Source organism: Lynx canadensis, chromosome F1, assembly GCF_007474595.2.
Source record: "Lynx canadensis isolate LIC74 chromosome F1, mLynCan4.pri.v2, whole genome shotgun sequence".
NCBI lineage: Eukaryota > Metazoa > Chordata > Mammalia > Carnivora > Felidae > Lynx > Lynx canadensis.
This window is the reverse complement of record NC_044319.2, coordinates 44849995-44869135: the sequence shown is the minus strand read 5'-3', so window position 1 is coordinate 44869135 and position 19141 is coordinate 44849995. Positions and strand designations below refer to the sequence as shown.

Below are 19141 nucleotides of genomic sequence, written 5' to 3'. Positions count from 1 at the left end.
TCTGTAATAAACAAATATAACCATATGTGAGTAAGAACACTCTTGAGAAGTATCTGATTGATTCTTTTGCACGTTCAGCTAACATTTCCATTGATGGTGCATTTAATTGTTCATAAGATGAGGTCAAATACACCAGTTATCTGTGTAAAATGGTCTCCTAGGTAAATAATCATCCTTTTTTTTCCACTGGAAATTACACCTGCTTTCCTGATCAATGATATTTGTTCAAAGAACAGTTTTGGAAGGACAAGACACATTCTGAACTAAAGAAATCTACTGGAAAACATGACTTGTGTGGACATTTACCTAATACACATTTTGCTCCCATGGCTTCCGTTAAAAAAAAATCTGCTAAGAACATTACCATATCAAATTATTTATACTTAAAGAAATTAAACTGGGAATTAAAATTGCAATTAAGGTACACCATTCAAGGAAATCTTTGATTCTGTATTTTTTACATCAGAAAAAAATTAACTAAGCAATATGATAGCATTTTTTTAATTCAATGTACGCAATCAATATGCTATTTCCTTTATTTTTTTTTACACATCATGAGATTCATTTAGCTCAAAATTTCATTTAACAGAGTATCCCAATAGCACTTATCTTTATTCTTAGCAATTACAAATATGAAACACTAAGCCAATAAGCAGGAAACCATTACTATTTTTGCATTTAAATTTTTTAATAAGAAATAACATTTATTGTGTCTCTATACTTCCATATAATGTCTATCATTCTGCCTATAGAATGAGATTCTTGAGTTTTTCAGGAAGTGGGAGAGGAGGATATTGATTACATTGAGAAATTTGTGTGATTTCTTCCTTCCCATAAAGAGAGCTAAATACAATTTACACTTCTCCATCTACCTCAGCTGCCTTCAAGCTTACTATCAGATTTATAATTCATTCTTATTATGTTGATGTGTTGTTTCTTCTCCTATTATGAAGACCCAATTTCATGTCTGCTTTTAAAACTACCTCAAGCCTTTTGTTGAAATTTATACAATATTTTTCTCTCTGTATTTGACAAAATTACTAAATTAAAGCTGAAAGACTATCCGTTAAAGTCACACGCAAGAAGGTGACGCAGCCAAGATATCTTTTTACCTAAGGTCCCTCCAGAAACTTGTATACGCACATATGTCCCTGTGAGAAATAAAGCCTAAGAAGAACAACTTTTTCTCTAAACTACAAATCTTTCCTCTAAATTATGGCAATAAAAAATACATTATGTTTAAATAGCATTTTATAGTTTACAAAATACTTTTATATACATTATCTTGATCTTTGTGGTCATTCAGCACTGAGTCCTGTTTGAATTAACAATTATAAAATAGAAAGATTTAGTAAAAGGCAAACAAACCAAAATATCTTGGGGAGAAAAGTTAAAGCATTTGGGGGATATTTTAGGCTTGAAAAAATAGATGACTGGGTGCTTAATTGTCAATACAAAAGATAATTGTAAAGCAGGGTATTAAAAGTGGTTTTCACCTTGCAGCAGACACACCAGAGGGGACAAATTCATATGAAAGTCAAATGATATATTTAGAACATCTTAAAATCAATTTGTTAGCAAACCAAGATCTTAAAAAGAAATACCAAAAACTTATATAGAGAGATATGGCTCAATGGACAGGAATGAACCAAATGAACTGGATTACTAGGGGTAGTCAGAAATATTCTGTATAGGGCTACTGGGTGGCCCAATTGGTTGAGCATCTGACTACTGATTTCGGCTCAGGTCATGATCCCAGGGTCAGGGTCTTGGGTCACGCTCTGCACTGAGCATGTAACTATTTGAGATTCTCTCTCTCCCTCCCCCTGCACCTCTCCCCTATATTCACTGACTCTCTCTCTCTTTCTCTCTCTCTCCCTCTCTCTGCCCCTTTCCCCTGCTTGTGTACTCTCTCACTCTCAAATGAATGAATGAAGGAATGAATGAATGAATAAATAAATAAATAAATAAATAATGAAACTTTAAAAAAGAAATATTCTATATAACCTCTGCGTAGCTTTGGTGCTAGTTAATATAACCATGGAGTAGGAGATACACCAGCTTAAGCAATGAATCTAGAGAAAGGAGATCATGCTAAAATGAGTCTCTCAACACTCTGAATCAAAATATTTTAAAATACATTGGCAATGATTATGGGCAAGAAAGAAAGCAAATCATAACACAATGAAATAATCTGACGCATTTACTAATAAGAAATTGTGAGGAGAACAACAATGATATACGATCCCAAATATAAGGATTCTAAAAGTCAGCTGAAATGTAAAAGTGTCTAAGCAATTTAAGGAGTTAGGTAAAAGAAGAGGAATTAATAAGAAGGGAAAGACAGGATGAAAAAATAAGGAGGAATTTAAAAGAGAAAAAAACAGAGAGTTTGTGGTGGTTTAGAAGGATGTATGAATTCTGCACAGATTTGACTCCTCGCTGGTAAGAAAATGCTTTTATTATAATGAGAATGTACTATAAAAGCTCTGACGTTGACTGTGGTTAAAAATAGGCAACCATCTGGGTTGAATGGTATAGGAAGGGCTATGTTTGGAGAAGTGAAAATAAAAAGAATTCTTGGCTCTATTTTAGAGATATGATTCTTTATTAAAATCTTCTGCTACAATTACACTCTTATCAAGTTCCCTCTGCATTTCCACTAGTTTTTACTTTTATGTTAACTACCAAATAGACAAGTGGCTATTTGATACCTAACTAAGGTTTCTAAAAGGCAGCCCAGCTATGATGGACTCTTTATTTCTCGTCCTCTTTATGTTTCCTTCCAGGTTGCCTCACCCTCATACATGGCACTATCATTCAGTCAGTTCCCAAAATGCAAATCTCAAAATCATCCTTCAATTTTTCTTTCTCCCACACCTTACATCCAGTTTGTCATCAAAACTGTATCACTTCTATTTTTTAAAAATTTACTGCAGTAAGAACACTTAACATGAGATCTACCCTCTGCGTGAAAGGGATAAGCATACAGTAATTGATATGAAGGTATAGTCGTGGGGTCATAATATGAACCCAGAACTATATAGTTCCAATTTACGATTTTTACCATTTATACTACAGAGCAAGCACATCTTAAATGAAGACAGTCACAGGTTGTAGAGAACTCGGTTGTCACTCAGTGTGACAACAGTTGTCATTAAAGTGGAAATTGAAGTCCATACTATGTGGCAGAAAATAGGATAACTGTGTGATGAACCACCGTGTATGCACATGGTAAATGAAAAAGTTTAAGCACAAGTTGAACCAGACTGGAGAATCTTTTTAATTGATTATAAAGCTATTGCCTTTTTGTCAAGGTTGCTCACACATCATTCTTAAGGAGCCAGCAGGTAACATGACTCCATATACAGCTTGTCCTGACCCAGAGGAGAATGCACTCACTGATTGCTTGAGAGCTCCAGGTAATTCATGGCCTTAAAGTGCACCATTCACAGCAATGACCATGGACCTCGGCTCTTAGCACAGATAAGCATTCAAGTAAGATGTGACCCTGGACACTTGGATGGTTTATGGAGCTGTTCATGACCAAGCTCCCAATGCAGATATGGTAAGAGCTAAACAGATGTAGTAGGAGACTCACTATCTTATCTCAGTACCAACCTGCAACTGGGTCACACCTACCTTATTGCAGCATCGTATATAATTTTGTTAATGAATGTCTTCTTCATAAAAAAGGCAATATTCAAAAATAGAAAAATATGATAGGCACTGACAAATCATACTAGATAAGAATTCATGTCAAATATTAAAAGAATGTAAATGAATTAAATACAGTTAATTTAAAAAGGTTCAATGTTAGCTTAAGGGTTTGGGGGCGTTTTCTTTTAGAAAAAAAGTTTATTTTTCTAAACGTTTCATAAAGAATGCTGGATTTAAGAGTTTACTGGAGGCCTGCTTCCCACAAAACATTCTAAAGTGTTATCTTTGACACAGATCCATACAAAATAATTTCAGTGTTATGCAATTCTAAAAGAAAATCTGAACACTTAATTAGGATTTAAAATACAGATTCTCATGTTATCCTATTTAAAATGACTGAAAAATCATACTTGATTTGCTTACTTAATTAGACCCTATATATAATAAAAAAGGGATCTTAATTACTAATCACTTGTAATTAGTGCTCTTCAAAATTTGTCTTTGAAGGGGCACCTGGGTGGCTTGGGTTAGTTGAGCGACAGACACTTGGTTTCAGCTCAGGTCATTGATCTCAGGGTTCATGAGTTAGATGGTTTGTGAGTTTGATCCCTGCATCCGGCTCTGCTGAGTGGAGCCTGCTTGAGATTCTCTCTCCCTCTCTCTCTGCCCCTCTCCTGCTCTTTTTCTCTCTCCGCCCTCCCTCCCTTCCTCAAAAAATAAAAAATTAAACATTTTTTAAAACTTTATTTAAAATTTGCCTTTTGAAATGTTAACTATACATTTGGTTATGTAGCAGTCCCTCTTATCTATGGTTTTGCTTTCTGGGGTTTCAGCTACCTACAGTGGGGGCAGATGATCCTGTCATAACGTCAGGTCAACAACAGCCTAATGTTACATCACAATGCCTATGCCACTCGCCCTACCTCATTTCATCACATAGACATTTTATCATCCCACATCATCACAAGAAGAAGGGTGAGTAGAGTACAATCAGATATTTTGAGACAGACCACATTCACATAACTTCTACTACAATATATTGTCATAATTATTCTTTTCATTATTAGTTATTGTTAATCTTTACTATGCCTAATTTATAAATTAAGCTTGATCATAAGCATGTGTATGTAGGAAAAAAAAAATATATATATATAGGGTTCAGTACTTCCCACAGTTCTAGGAATCCACTGGGATCTTGGAGTGTATCTCCTGTGTATTAGTAGGGGACTACTTACTATACAAGCTTTCAAGCTTCGGCAAGTTTTATAAGGAAAACATTAAGTTGAATGAAAGGAAATACTGAGACTGTTAACTTTGTCACCACCTGGTAAATGTCAATTTGTACAATAAAATATTTTCAGAGAAAAAAAAGTCACGTGGCAGAAATAAATAACCTTAAATATCTGTGCACTCCCTATGAATCCTATTGCTGTGCACAGTTACTGGAAAAATTTAATTAGCAATGGCATTCTGTGCTAAAAGCATCTAACACTTTGATTTCATGCTTGTAGTTCAGACATTAGTATTCAAATCAGCCCACAACTTGCACTTTGGTATTTATTGAATGAATACCAATTAAATTGTTCCAAATAATCATTTTCATTTCCTGCAGGGTATCAGCCAAAAACCTAATATTCCCATGGAATTTAAGATATCTGAGCTGTACGGATTTTTACATTTTCTAGGGAGAAATGTTGTTTTTAAGGTAATAATAAATCTAGTTTTTCTATTGTTTCAAGAAAGTTCTTATGCTCCTGGGCATTGTCCTTGTATCTATGCAAAAATAAGATTACCGAATCACTCCATAAACCATTAATCTGAAGTCAACATATACTGCAATTTAGTAATTCATGAAAAGTGACCATACCTCACCCTATACCCTAATGCCCACAATTGCATATTCTTTGTTTCAAAATAAATGAATGATGAACACTTTTTGGGAGAAGATCAGGATTTAGATCAGATGGGAGAAGCAAAAGTGCGACTGAACCAAAAAAACCCAAAGAAAGAAAGAAAAGAGGAAACAAAAATCCTGAAAGATGATGAGGGGAAAAAAAACAGCATGATGGCGCATGTACTGCAATGCTCTCTAGTATTTAATCAATTTGTTTCTGAGCTCAATATAGGAGGTGGTATTTTCAGTAATTTTATTAAATTATTTTGCTCTCACAAATTTTAAAGTTGAAGGAAGAAAAATTCTCAAGACGTAAATTCAGAAATTATATGGAGACAAAATTAACAGCCAAAGTCTGATTTATCTGAAATTCTTATTTATGAGGTGTGTCTATGCAATTTATAAAAATTATTTCAAAGAGTATTTCTTTTTAATTAAATTTGTAGACATTTTACTACCCAGTTATATCTCCTTGGCAGAAATAAAACATTCCTAGAATATCTTCATAGATTACACTTGTTAGATTTTAATTCCTTCCATGACCTCATAGCAAAGTTAACTGTGAAAAGAAGGTATTTAAAGGAACCTCTCCAAATATATGGTTTCAACACACTTAGCTTACAATATATTTAAGTACCTCCAATTGATAAGATACTGTTTTGGAATTTTGGCCCCTGAATGTTACTGTCTATCTACTGCAAACGTCTGTTAAGCATCTTGTATTTTCCAACCACAGAGACGCTGGGCATAAAATGGTCAGAAAGGGAAACTGACTCTGTTCTTATATATCATGAAAATCTACCAAGAAACACTGATAATTAAAGAAGCATTCAACATTTAACATTTTTTTCCAACTCTGAGAAGCACAAAGTTTAGGCATCTCCCATTATTCAGACAGCCTTCAGGAAAAGTTCAATGCAGGGCTTCAATTTAAAAATTGAGACTCGAAGAAGTAGGAGAAAAAGATGGGGAATCTGGATATTTAAAAAACTTAATATGAGAATCACTTTACTAAAGGAAGGAAATCAATCACATAAATCATATTGAATGTGATCTTTACATTTGGCATTTGTGCTAAATTTTGTTGTCACTTTTTACATTCCTTAATTTTTGCTACAGTTGTTTGTTTTAAAAAAGGATACATGTTCATTATGAAGACTGACACCATAGCAGAAAGTATATGGAAGACAGTTGAAAACATGATGCATAATTCTTATATCCATATATAATCACTTGAATATATTCCCATCTCTACAGATACATAAAAATACAGAAAGGGAGATGGATGAACAGATAAATTAAAGTAATTTAAACAGATTATAGTCATGTAGATGTTGTAATTTTATCTAAATGTATTGTACTTATGTTTGCTAAAGTTAAAAAAGAAAAAAAAAGATTAGAAACTTGTTGAATTTGAGGCAACTAATTATTCACACAAAAGAGACAGCAATAGCTAAAATATTCTTCTGTCCTTAATCAAAAATATTTAAAAATTAAGAGTTTGTCGTCTTTTTCTAAATTTTTTACGTTTATTTATTTTTGAGGGAGAGAGAGAGAGAGAGAGAGAGAGAGCATGGGGGCGGGGGTGGGAGGTGCGGAGAGAAGGAAACACAGAATCCAAAGCAGGCTCCAGGCTCTGAGCTGTCACCACAGAGCCCGACATGGGGCTCAAACTCACGGACTGCAAAATCAAAACACCTGGGCCGAAATCAGATGCTCAACCAACTGAACCACCCAGGCGCCCCAAGAGTTCGTCATCTTAATGTCTTACTAAAGTATAATGCTACTTCAAACAGTGATTTAAAAATTCACAATAATAGAAATGGGAAAATTAACATAATTCTCTTTGATTTTTTTTAGGTTATTTTTTTATTTGTGACTTCTAGAATATCAAAGAAATAATACTACAGTGGTTAAGTATGTGGGCTCTGGCACAAATTTGCCTAGGTCTAGATCTGAGCTCTGCTTCTTACTACTTGTGGACCTAAAATAATCTAAGGTTCATCATTTTATTTGACCTTTCTGTGCCTCTGTTTCTTATCTATAACATGAGAATTACTGTGGCATGGCCACTTTGGTTTTCAATCACTCCTTCACCCCACCTTCTAATTGAAAACCACCCTTGGCCAGGTACCTATGCCATAAAAATTAAAACTCGTGTCTCTGCCTCTGCCTGGGTAAGCCTTCAACTGCACTTCTGATAAAACTCAATGTGAAAATAGGGTTTCCCAGAGAAACATCCAAGGTGTTGCAACTTCATATTCCACAGATTCTCATAAGCTATATTTTTTTCCTTTTCCTTTATCCTTTTTTGTCTTATTTCTGTAGTACTTCCTTAATAATATGTAGGTAGCAAACTTTCTAAGTTCTTGTATGCCTGAAAATAACTATACATTACCCTCATAACTCAATGATGGTCTAAATCCTAATTGCCTAACATCTGGCTGCCCACTTAGGCAAAATTTAGTTGGGACAAAAAGGTTTCTATATGTTCTAGTGTAATACAAACCTGGGGGCTGTTAGTCAGATCCTCAGACAAATGCACTTTCTGTCATTCACTTGTAATGAAGCAAAACAAATCTGACCAAACAAAACTAGTAACCAAATATCACAGTGGTGATAACACCATTAGAACATGGTTTAATACTTTCTCCAAACTTCAGTACTTATTTTCTGACTGTGCACCTCCCACGCGGCTATTTACCTTAAGAGTTAAATCAGTAAACAGAATTCAAGAACTTCAGCATCGAGCATTAAAATAAGTATTAAAGATTCACAAGAAAATCACAAATACTTTTTTAATTTAAATTCTAGTCAGTTAACATATATGGTCAAATTGGTTTCAGGTAGAATTTAGCGATTCACTCATCACTTATATATAATATTCAGCGCTGACTTAAGTAAGCATGTTAATAATTTTAACTAGGTCACATTTTTAAACAATAAATGGATTTATTTTCTCCTGAAGTAAGACTGAGAATGTATACTGAATTGTTTTCATTGGACTAAAACATGAAACATCCATTAACATAATAAAGCTCTTAAGCTACAGCTCTATGAAAGAATATAAAAATATCCAAACATACATATTCAAATAAAAAATTGAAGTTTGAAACAAAGTAGGTGCAAAATAAATCTACTAGTGTAAAATTAGAAATGCCAAATGCATTATAAATTAGAGTTCTTGTCATTGGTTAGATTATGTTGATAATTAAGCTAAAGTCATGCGCTTAATTCCCGATGTACCAGTTTCCTCTGCTTTGTTACAGAGACACAGGCTGAATCACAATCCCCAGCTGTCTTGGAAGTGTGCGTTATTGATCAAGAGGGGTACACAGCAGACGTGGGGGAAGATTAGTCCAATTCCATTACAATGACAGGAAAAACAATTCTGAGCACATTCCCTACAGACAGTGGGTCAGCTGCTTAATTTTATTTCAGTTTGGCATGTGTCTCTTGTAGACAGATGCTTAATGATAGTTCTTTGTAATGTTAATAATGATGAAGAGAAGATACATTTTTAAAACTATATAGCAGCTTCCCCAAACAGGTAATTTTAAAGATTGTGAGATTCATGAACAACACAGCCAGTTCACCAACTATTAGCTGTTGAATCTTTAGGGGCTTAAATTTATGTATTAAAAATTGTGATTTTGGAAAAACACTGACAGTCTTGCTCTATGACATAATGTAACAGCGACTGATTAAGACTAATCTCACCAAAATGTAAAAAAAAAAAAAAATTATATACATAGATAATATATATGTGTGTGTATACACACACACACACACATTCGTATTTGTAAAGTATAAAGTATTAAATGTACCCTGAAAGAGGGAGATGCTACCATTACTTTTAATTTAGTGAAGCTAACTAGAGGAAACAGATATTAGAAATATGTAGAAAGCACAGAAAGTCTGAATACATTATAATGGAGGAAAATATTCTCTCATATTTCCTAATAAATATATATTTTAGGCATCATGTTAAGTCTTATGTTATTATTAATACGTTAAGATGCTTATATATTTTAGAGCAAATTAGTTTTTGTGCACTCACAAAATTCAATCATTGTATATAAAGAGGACATTTGAAGTAGAAAAAAAAAATGAAATTTTGGAGTGTTCACACCAAATGCCACATCCTCGGATAGACATTGTATGACATACCTAATTTGTCCTCATTTAAAAAAAGCACAACAAAAATCTTACAGGGTGATTAATATCACCCTCATTTAATAATGTGGCATATAAAGGGGCGCCTGGGTGGCTCAGTCGGTTGGGCGTCCAACTTCGGCTCAGGTCATGATCTCATGGTCTGTGAGTTGGAGCCCCGCATAGGGCTCTGTGCTGACAGCTCAGAGCCTGGAGCCTGCTTCGGATTCTGTGTCTCCCTCTCTCTCTGCCCCTCCCCCGCTCATGCTCTGTCTCTCTCTGTCAAAAATAAACATTAAAAAAAATTTTTTAAATAAATAAATAAATAATGTGGCATAAAAGGCTGGGTAAATTAAGTAAATTGCCCATGGGCTCCAAACTAACATAGCAGAGTTTTAAACAAAGGATGCACATATGGACTTGTATGACTTATCAGGGCCAGAGATGGCTTATTGTTCCACAGTATCCAGTTTTGCTTTTCCACGATAGCACAATATTCAGCTGGTATACTGTTTCCCACCATGACCAGATTTTTGGAGACTTCCTTTCATCTGTGTATGAATATATGACCAAATTCTTGCCTAAACTATGCATGCAATTTCCAAGTTGTTCCTTCTCTTCCTCCTTCCTACAGGCTTGCCTATAGGCAAGACTAGAGTAGTCATCTTGAGCCATGAAATGGAAACCATGTTTTGGGAATGGTAGAAAACAAGTTACAAGAAAATTTAGTCTCCAGCAGTATTAAGCTAATGTAACCTTCTTAGGAAGACTACTTAAACATTTCTTTCTTTTTTTCTTTCTTTTCGGTGGGAGGGAGGGGCAGAGGGAGGGAGAGACGGAGGGAGGGAGGGAGGGAGGGAGAGAGAGAGAGAGAGAAAGAGAGAGAGAGAGAAAGAGGGAAAGAGAGAGACACAGAGAGACAGAGAGACAGAATCTTAAACAGGCTCCACATAGACTCGGGGCTTATTCTCACAACTGTCAGATCACAACCTGAGCCAAAATCAAGAGCCAGATGCTGAACCAAATGAGCCACCCAAGCATCTGGACAGACTACTTAAACATTTCTATTTGTTTAAGTTGCTGAATCTTTGTGTATATTCATATTTTATAGTGTGTGTGGTGTAACTTTGTTACAACAGCTTGTGTGTTATAACCAATATAACATTGTTTATATTTTTTCTTGTACATAACTGCACTTTTGATGGTGAATTCGTACAAGATTTATTCTACCTTACTATGATGGTCATGATTTATGATGACAATTTGCTTGTACGGCTAGAGGAGGACACACAAAGAAATCAAACTTCAGTTTCCCCATTCTAGATTTTATAATTTAGAAACATGTTACTATAAATGTATGAACATACAAGTGATTAAAAACAATGACACTGCACATTGATAATGTACGTGTGATTAAAAACAATAGTACACAAGATCAACACCAACAAAAGCAACTCTAACTTCAAACAAAATAAAAAGTGAAAAAAAATGACTTAAATGAGAAATAAACTGCATAACAGCAAATTCATATACATCATGAAAACCCTCTATCTAGCACTGCTGCATTCCTTGGTGTGAGAAAAGTGGCTAGGTGCTTCTTTTGAAAATAAAAACTACTCAAGAAATAGACATATACGCAGAAAGTAAGAGCAAATAGAGAGCCCACTATGCATGATTCACTGTGATAAGGATGCTTCCAAAACAAAAGTACTGAACTAACCGTTACCATATAAAAATGATTTATCCTTTTTTAGCATTAATATTTCAATTGCTTCTTTACTAACTTTACTTTAACAGACTCTAATAATATTTTTTAAATCACTTTACTTTCTTCAATTTTTCAGCATTTGAAATATTAACATGTACGTAAGTAAAAAAAAATCTAATTTGTACTATTTTTCCTTAGGTAAAACAAAACAAAAAACCCCTCTTAAACTATTTATATGATGTCATTATCTTGAAATTAAGAATTTTTAGTGACTTTAGAGGGAAATCATTACTCTTAATATTTCATATTTATGCAGGTAGGTGTTTACGAGGTGAACAATAAAAACAATTTGTGAACAGTAAAAAAGGTTTAAATGATAAGACAGCTTTGTGTCAAGTTTAGAGAGATAGTTTGTATCTACAGACATTAAGTATCTTAAAATATATTTATTTTTTAAGATATAAAGTATGCAATAAAACATTTTAAATCCAGTTAATAGAGATAGGCACTGCAAACTACTGACACAAAGTATTACTATGCCTATATATCTCAACCTATGTTTACACACGTACACCTATAGCTCTATTTATATCTGATTCAGTTGTACTAGCACATGAAGGCATTCTTCTTATTTGTACTTCCTAATTAGCTTTTTCTCTTTCTGAATAGGTCAAATCCAGGACAGAGCACCATTGCACATAATATTTAAGACTCCTGTAACTGATATATTATTCTACCTCATTTTTTGATTTTCACATTTTTTTCCCTCCACTTAAGGATCTACATGAGTCCATATGTGCAGAGCACCATTTCCCACTGGATTACTTTATCATCATCAAGGTGAGACTTTCCAGAAAAAGAAATACCTGTTTTCTACAACAAAGCAAAGAACCAGGTCTTACATTGCACTGGCAGGACATCTGCCCTTGCTTTCCGCCTGACTGCGTACTGAAACATCACGGAGAGAAGGCACAGGCAGAGACAGTGATGGGTAATGACAATTTTCTCAACAGTGTTTCTGCTTTGAAGATTGTAAGAAAGATAAGGGCACCTCCAAGTCAGCAGTTTGAAAGAAAATTTCTTGTTTGACAACTACGGCATGCAGTGCAAATTCTTGTGATTTGGTTGTTTACAGCATTTGGGAAAATGTCAAAGTTGCAGTAAATATCAATACCAAATGATAGATGTGCTTTCTTGGTTTTTCTGTAAGACTGAAGGAGAGATTTCACTTTTAATTCTGTAGGTGATCCTTTACATTTGTAGAGAATATCTATTTTAGCCAACTCATTTCAAATGATATATAATATTTAAAAACTATTAATTAAATGAAACAATAAAAATGATATGTATAATCTTACCAAGTGAAGATAAGGCATAGTAATGTAGATATTAAAATCAAAACTTGATTAAACATTGCAGACTGGGTACGCTGTATGGCTCTGTGCAGATCATTCTAAAATAAAACCAAAAAAAAAAGCATATTTTAATTTTGAAAATACTAAATATCCATGAGTTTCACTACATTTATTACCATGTATTATATTTTAGCTATCTTGTACACACTTGATACATATACTTTAAATGGATATAGCAACATATCTTCATTTTTGCCTAGGTCTAAATGTAACTTACCTTAGCATTCATATGACAAACATAATACTATGGGGGACCACCAAAGCACCAAATTTCAGTTACTTGCCTTACCAACATCTACAGAGATGTTGCACTGACTCTCACAGCCCTCCATGATAAGCACGATCTCTTATGGAAAATTCTAACTTTAAAAGATCAGAAAACAATATATTCAATTTAGGGGAAAGCAGTAAGTAGGTCAAGCTACAATCACATCTCATTCCCTGAATCACGAAAAATGACATGAAATATGCCAGGCAATCTATCATAAAAATCAAAGGCTAAATAGCCAATGAACAAAATTTTTTAAGTTTAACTTCATTAATTTAAAGTTGAATTCAAGATATGCTTTTTAATCTTTCCATTTGAAAGACATTAAAGAATATATACCCAGTGTTGTTTAAGATACAAAATATGAGCACTCACATATGATATTGCCTATGTACTTTGTTATAAAATGTCTTGAAGGTGATTTAGTAACATAGGTCACAGCCTTGTCCTTTTTATTTCACACATTCATTCATTAATTTAGTGAGTACTTATTCAATCACATAATTTCTAAAAATTGACCACATGAAAATAATCAGAGATAAAAATCAATATTTACGTATGTTCACCTTTATTACAAAATTATAATACTTATATGAAATAACAAATGTTCATTACTATTAAAGTAACTAAAATATGCAATACAAAATGATTAACTGATCAAAACTATATAACAGATTTAGATGCAGCCATTAAAAACGATTTAAAAAGGGGGTGCCTGGGTGGCTCAGTTGGTGTCCAACCAAAGTGTCCAACTTCGGCTCAGGTCATGATCTCACCATTTGTGAGTTCAAACTACGCATTGGGCTCTGTACTGATAGCTCATTAGCCTGGAGCCTACTTCAGATTCTGTGTCTCCTTCTCTCGCTGCCCCTCCCACCCTCATGCTCTCTCTCTCTCTCAAAACTTAATAAACATTAAAAAAGTTTTTTTAATGATCTGAAAAAAGTATTTAGTGATATAGGAAATTGGGCACTATAAAAACAAAATTCAAGGGGCGCCTGGGTGACTCAGTCAGTTAAGCATCCAACTTCAGCTCTGGTCATGATCTCACAGTTCGTGAGTTAGAGCCCTTCATCAGGCTCTATGCTAACAGCTCAGGAGATGAGCCTGCTTTGGATTCTGTGTCTCCTTCTCTCTCTGTCCCTGCCCTGATCATGCTCTGTCTCTGTCTCAAAAATAAACATTAAAACTTTTTTTAATTCAAATTATAAAATTGAACACAAAATTTCATATATGATAGGTATGCATGTTTTTCATAGAAAATATTAGGAGGATATAAAGTCTGATAGATTTATAGGTTTTCATAATTTACTTTATAGTTTTCTGTTCATCTCAAAAATTTTATAATAAACTTTTAACCATCTTAAAATCGGTATTGCTTGAAATAAATCAATTCACCAATATAAAATCTCAACAAAACATTACTTTACCTTCTTCTACCACATATTTAACCAAAACTGGTATGAAAACAAAAAAAATAAGTTGGTTACAATTTTACCTCTCATTCCTTACTTTCTTTTTGACAGAGGGTTAATGAGCAGAAAAACTAAAAATTTAGCAATCAGTGAAAGGAGAAGCAAAATATAGAAATACAGTGGAAAATGAATCCTAACTTAATATTACAAAGCACTACTTTTGCTCTCAATGATTGACTAATGTTTCCTCCCGTGGTTAGGTTATTTTTTTTCCACCAACTAATAACACAAATTAGTAAAATGAGATTTATTTTTTCATGGTGTATTTTTTTCATTAACAATTTGGGCAAAATATATTTAGTGAAAAAATGTTTTTTGGGTTTTTTTTTTTTGGGGGGGGACAGATAAGACAGCCCAATGTTTATTCAAACCACTTCACAGGCCACATTCCCCTACTGTTTGCTCATGTATTTTCATGAGACTCCAGTTGCTACTCAATGTTTGGAAACATTCATTTGGTTGAGAATACTTAAATGTTATTCCAAATATTCCTTTGGCTAAAATTTCAGGTTCATTTCTTTTTAAAAAAACATTTAAAATAGGGGCGCCTGGGTGGCGCAGTCGGTTAAGCCTCCGACTTCAGCCAGGTCACGATCTCGCGGTCCGTGAGTTCGAGCCCCGCGTCAGGCTCTGGGCTGATGGCTCGGAGCCTGGAGCCTGTTTCCGATTCTGTGTCTCCCTCTCTCTCTCTGCTCCTCCCCCGTTCATGCTCTGTCTCTCTCTGTCCCAAAAATAAATAAACGTTGAAAAAAAAAAAAAAAAAACATTTAAAATAAAACAAGTCTGCTTGTTGAGCCCTGGCTCAGGGCTTGCTTGAGCCCTGACTGTGTTTGTGCCAGATACAATATTTTATACATATATACACACACACATATATATGTTTATACATATATGTAATTTTATTTAATTCTCATTGCAAGTCTGTAATGTAAGTACTTTTGTTCTGTTTTGAAGATGAAGAAAGTTAAATCATTAGCTATCATATCAGAGTGCTTGGCACATAGTAGACTCATATTAGCATTTGTAGAATTGATGACTAAAGAGAAAATGTCTCACGGCTCACTTATATTGAAGCCTATAGTAAACACATTTTGCTCATAGTTATAAATCAGTCCCTCCACACAGGGTCAGCCTTCAGCAAAATCCAACCGTGGCACAACTCTTGAGTTCTGAATCTCTTACTTCTCCTTCTCTTTCTCCCTCCTCATATCCCACTCACAACCCAACCTAACAAAATCTAAAAGGATGACTTTAAATGAAGGGTTTCCAGCTTCAATACAGAACCTCACAAAATCTCACATATTTTTATGGAATGTGAGAAAACCTACAGCTAAGAACAGTCTGACATCTGGGGCTCCTGGGTGACTCAGACAGTTAAGCTTCTGACTCTTGATTTCTGCTCAGATTATGATCTCATGGTTCATGAGATTGAGCCCCGCATCAGGCTCTGTGCTATAGGGCGGAGCCTGCTTGGGATTCTCTCTCTCCTTCTCTCTCTGCCCCTCCCCTGCTCATCCTCTCTCTCTCTCTCAAAAAATAAATAAACATTAAAAAAAAGAGCAGTTTGACATCACCTCCTAAATCCTTAAAACAAGGACTCCCATTATATATCAACAGATTGCCTAGGAAGGTTATTCCTCTTCACAAGATTGGTTAACTTGTTGTCCAAATAGCAGGTAGCTTTGGTTTGGTGATATTTAGAAAATCTGAATGATTTTTGTTTACCAGTTCAAAGGGCCTTACAAAGGCAGTGACTTGGCAATATGGGCATTTAAAAAGTTGTCATCCTGGGGGCGCCTGGGTGGCGCAGTCGGTTAAGCGTCCGACTTCAGCCAGGTCACGATCTCGCGGTCCGTGAGTTCGAGCCCCGCGTCGGGCTCTGGGCTGATGGCTCAGAGCCTGGAGCCTGTTTCCGATTCTGTGTCTCCCTCTCTCTCTGCCCCTCCCCCGCTCATGCTCTGTCTCTCTCTGTCCCAAAATAAATAAAAAACGTTGAAAAAAAAAAATTTTTTTAAAAGTTGTCATCCTGAATTAGGATACAAGCAAACTTAGGGTCTATTAGCTTCAATGTTAATACAACATATCACTTTCATTATTTGAAAGTATTTTACCAAAACTTTTTCATTTTCATAAACATTTAAATGAAACTATTACTAAAATACTAAATTAATTTAAAAGAAGTTTAAAAATAAGACATTTAGGGGGCGCCTGGGTGGCGCAGTCGGTTAAGCATCCGACTTCAGCCAGGTCACGATCTCACGGTCCGTGAGTTCGAGCCCCGCGTCGGGCTCTGGGCTGATGGCTCAGAGCCTGGAGCCTGTTTCCGATTCTGTGTCTCCCTCTCTCTCTCTGCCCCTCCCCCGTTCATGCTCTGTCTCTCTCTGTCCCAAAAATAAATAAACGTGGAAAAAAAAAATTAAAAAAAAAAAAATAAGACATTTAGAAATTTAGTTATACCTGAATAAATCACAATAGTATCAGTTTCTATTATAGGGAGGAAGAGTGTGGAAGTACAAGACTAAGACTTCAAATCATCTTCTCTCTCTGTTTAGTCTGAGCATCAAAAGGATTTAAGAAATAATGGAGGGTTGAAAATAGTTTTGTATTTGCACTTCCCTGTCATACTTACAATCATATTTTCCAAGGCATGTTTGGCAAGCCAACAGTTTAGAAAGACTGGGACAAACAGATTCCTTAAGGAGGGCCAGAAGATCTGAAAAACAAACCAGAGCTAAACTTTTATCTCAAAGCAAACATCATAGCCAGCAAATTGAAAATAAATGTAGAACAGGAAAAAAGTGATTAAAGGACATATAATTTTTTTAAATGTGACAAATACTTTAAACTCATTAATGAAATGCGAGGAGAAGATATGATCTTTGCATTTACCATCTAAGTCTTTCTTACGGAAAACTTCTTTGGGAATTATTGTAGAAGCAGAAAGGAAGTAATAAGCTCCCACTGAATATCAGCTACAACTATGGTAATTCTACCATTAAATCTTTCAGTGTGACCGTTTACAACAGACATCACCTCTCTCTTCCCTACAACTTGAGGGGGAAAGTAGGAGTAAGAAGAGAAAGTTTCCTTTTGCTTAACATTACCACTTACTCTCTTCAGATTCAAACATTTTAAGTGACATTGGGAACCATATTCAATTGGATTATAGTTAGGTAGCCTGTCATTTAATCTCGTTCCAGTTGTTCCTCTAGATAAATCACTAAAAGTAAAATAATTATCAGAAGTAAGCAACTGCTTTAGATAATATTTTCTTATTTTCATAATTTTCCAAATAAAACTCAAATAAAGTGTTGCAAAGCATATTCCCAACAGACATTATCATAACTCTATGAAATGGAGATTGAAACCTAATTTTGCAATGGGAAAGTGCTGGTTATGTGTTTATGGGGCTGCAACTGAGCAGGATCTTCATAGAATTGGTACTCCACTGTATTTTGGTAAAGAAGCAAAAATTGCTAGCTGTCTGGCTATTGGCAACTTTCTTATTAACAAGAGAATTGAACATAGTAAAATAATTGTGTTTAAGCTAGAAATAAATATATTCTCAGTATGAGAAACTTTTATAAATGCTTGACATCTTTTTTTTAATCTGAGTATAGTTGACCACAATGTTACATGACTTTCAGGTGTACAACTTAGTGATTTGACAGGTTTATACATTAAGCTATGTTCACCATTAAGTATAGCTATCATCTGTCCTGTTGTATCACTATTGCAGTATCATTGATTGCATTTCTTATACTGTGCTTTTTATTCCCGTGATTTATTTATTCCATAATTGGAAGCCTGAATCCCACTCCCCTTCAAGCAATTTGCCCAGACCACCCCCCACCCCTGCCAGCAAGCATCAGTTCTCTATATTTACAGGTCTCATTCTGCTTTTTGTTAGTTTCTTTTTTTTTAAGTCCATAATACACACAAGAAGTGGAATGATTAATTTCTACTCTGTCTAGATAATACCCACACCTGTTTAAATGGCACATCTAGAGCATATATGTCTAAAAAGTGTTTTATTTTGCTATTGCACTAAATCTCATTAGTTTTCATTTAATTTCACAATCCAGTTATCCAACTGATTTTACTACTTATTTTTAATACCATGATTCTAACCAAAGCCCAAAATCATTTATTGGAACTAATATATTATATATTAGTATTTAGATTTAAAGACTTAAGTCCAATAACAAAATTATTTATTTTAAAGATGCTTTTAGGACTTACTGAGATAATGAAGGGAACTGCATTAATTATTTCCAAGATGAAGGGTATTCGTAAAATCTGTTCCCAGATGTTTCCCTTCCAAGAAAGAATAAATAAAAATGAAAGTCAATTATACTGAATCCCATTAAAGGGGGAAAAAGACAGCACTCAGAATTTCTCTAGCAAGGATGCTTACATTAACAGAATACCAAATCATTTTATAAAGATATAGCAATAACTTTCAAAGAGTATTTTTCTAAGTGTAATTGTACTCTCTCAATTTTGTGGTAAGTTTAAGAAATAAAGCAAACATTTATAGTAATTCTTGAATATTGTACACAACAC

General features: G+C 34.5%; 1 long non-coding RNA gene across 1 annotated transcript; it reads right to left on the bottom strand.

Moving 5' to 3' along the window:
* Positions 1-12781: 12781 nt before the first annotated feature.
* Positions 12782-18879, bottom strand: LOC116737849. Its single transcript, XR_004343121.1, has 3 exons — positions 18818-18879; positions 17205-17288; positions 12782-12870 (listed from the first exon to the last, which is right to left on the bottom strand). It is a non-coding gene; the product is annotated as an uncharacterized LOC116737849 (long non-coding RNA).
* Between the last annotated feature and the right edge of the window lie 262 nt (positions 18880-19141).